General features: G+C 33.7%; 1 protein-coding gene across 3 annotated transcripts in view; it reads right to left on the reverse strand.

Annotated features, from left to right (window-relative positions):
* Positions 1-846: 846 nt before the first annotated feature.
* Positions 847-2,620, reverse strand: part of AKAP6 (A-kinase anchoring protein 6) — a 273,748-nt gene continuing 271,974 nt past the window's right edge. For all 3 annotated transcript variants that reach the window (XM_035328142.1, XM_035328137.1, XM_035328139.1), the window contains one exon: positions 847-1,818. The gene's annotated coding sequence lies outside the window, so the exon portion shown is untranslated. The remainder of the gene's footprint in view (positions 1,819-2,620) is intronic.

A 2,620-nucleotide genomic window follows, 5' to 3' on the forward strand; every position in this document is an offset into this window, starting at 1 on the left:
TTTATTTTAAACACTTGTTTCTTCGGTTTTATATGAATATATCATCTGGTTGGTATAGTTCCTCTAAGCTACAAGCTAAGCTTCTCAAACTGGAACACATTTTTTTAAAGGTAGTAGAACACCAAAGCTTTTTGCAAAAGCATTTGTATAAATGGAAAAAAATATATATAAAAGATGGTATGGGAGAGTATTCCATGCCTTAAAACTTTCCTGACATCCCTTCACATCAGTGTTTTCAGGAGATGAATATAATGTTTGCAGAGGTAGGTCTGGCTTGTTTTAGCCACCCAGTATGGTTTTAGCACAAGATAAAAACCTTTAAAAAGTACAGTCTAAGTTATTTAAACAATAAGCTGTAAATAATATAAACTGTAATATAAACTATATATTAATACATATATTTGTATACTAATAATATATTAATATCTAGTTATATATTAATATATATTGTTATATACAAAGCTTATTCAATATCATTAAGAAAATGAATAAAATTTTAAGAGTCAGAGAACAATTTACAATCCCATATACAACTGTTAGTGATTTTAAAAAGGGAGGGGGGGGGAGGAGGGAGATGTGATATAAAAGCATGCTTGACCACTGTTAACTGCTGTTGGCAGTGTACTAGCTTAATCTACTAAATATTTATGTCTCATTATCTAACCTAGGAGACCTGCAGAATCTTTAAGGAACAGGATCTTTACCTCTGAGCCCGGTAACACAAGCCTTCACCAGCTATGGAATTGCATTTGTCTAGGAAATATTTGCAAACAAAAAGGTACTCCTCTGTACTTTGATGCAGCATTCTGTTCTTGGTACGCGGGTAAAACAGATCACCAGTCCTGCTTTATTTTTTTTTCCCCAATAAACTATGTTTATTATGCCAATTCTAATTACCATGCAATCTAATGTTTTTAAGGCTTATATTTTCCACATCACTGGACATCACAAACATGAAAGCATTTTATACTGTCATTATACATCAATGTTTGCACTTGGGTATACATATATACAGAAATTATTCACACATCTTAACCTTGCTATTTCCTCCTTTCAAACCAACATAATTTTACTGTGAAAGCAGCTTTTTAATAAATGGTATAAGAAATACAGCAAGGCACACATTTTTAAAAACTTTTTTTTTCTCATTACCACCTCAAGAAGCATAAAAAAACAAAATGTTGTACTTAATTCAGTAGAATGTCAACAGTTCCTAATATACAACACCATGCAGTTGTTTCTTGAAGTGTTGCATAGATTAAATTTTGAAATGAAATAAATAAAATGGCATTTTGCTTAATTGTTTAATTTTTAGATGTATTGATTAAGGAGAGCTAATGACTTCTTTTTGCTGCAATCCAACAAAATTGTCACTTTAAACATAAAATAGGTTCAATAAACTTACGCATTATACACATAAATATTAAATTTGATACATAAAATAGAGGGGTACTGGCAGATACAATTCTGAAAAGATAAACCAGACCAATAATGAAATCTGTGGAACTTCAAAACTTTAAGGAACAGAACCCAGTGATAAGTAAGTAGTACAGGAGCATCCAATTTAGGAAGGGCAGATCATTAGAGGTAGCTTGGGAGAGGAATCCATGAGAAAGCAAATGGCTTTGCTACCATACCAGATGATCACTGAAATAGGACTAGCATATGCAGCCTGATCACAAAGCCAACATGGACAAATCACATTTGGAAAGAAAATTTATCTTGGGAGTCAGTGTAATGAAAGGCAGTGATACAATGGAATTGGAGGTCATCCCAGGGTTTACAGGATGAACCTGCACCTGAATTGCAGCCAAGTTTCTAAAAGGAAACAAAAAAGTAATAGCAGGTTACAGAAAATGCAGTTTTATTTGCAAAACATAGCTCTTCCAGAACAACCATAGATACTAATTAAATGATCACATGCCAGAGCCTTTAATGCAGAAGCATACAGTAGACAAACAATGACTTTTAACAGCCTGAGGTACAAGGTAGTGTAAAAATTGTTTTGATGTAGAAAACTCATTGATTTTTGTAAAGACTTTGTTTCTAAAGAAACAATGGAAGTCATCAAATCTGACCTTTTCCCTGGATCCTGTCCTCATCCTTACCTGCAAACTTACCTTCAGTGCACTCAACGGTGCACCGATCAATGAAAATATAGGGGTTTTTAAAAGGCAAACAACAAAAAAATCTACCCATCACTTAGTTTAATATTTATGTAAACATATAAAATGAGATTTCAAGAGAGAAGGAACAGATAGTCACAGAAGTGGTCCATGAATAGAACTGTCAGTGTCATCACTGTCTTTTTAAATTGTAAATAGCTATTTAGACACTTCTAGTACCAGCAATGAGTTAAATTTTCATACTATAGAATTATCCAGCTTGGAGTTTAGGGTTAAACTATTCATCAAAGTGCACAGGCTTATGATGAGGATTATGAAGAAATAACTGTCAGAATACAGCTCAAAGATTAGTGCAAAGTACATCTTGTAGGCATTTCCTAGGAGGCACTCCAGACATGCATTATGTGCCTTCCAAATTAAGCAGGAGTATCTGGATCTATCCAGTTACCTTCTCCTTTGATCTTATTTGCTGTATCTAGACCCCCTCCCCCCCC

This window comes from Oxyura jamaicensis, chromosome 5, assembly GCF_011077185.1.
Source record: "Oxyura jamaicensis isolate SHBP4307 breed ruddy duck chromosome 5, BPBGC_Ojam_1.0, whole genome shotgun sequence".
NCBI classification, from domain to species: Eukaryota; Metazoa; Chordata; class Aves; order Anseriformes; family Anatidae; genus Oxyura; species Oxyura jamaicensis.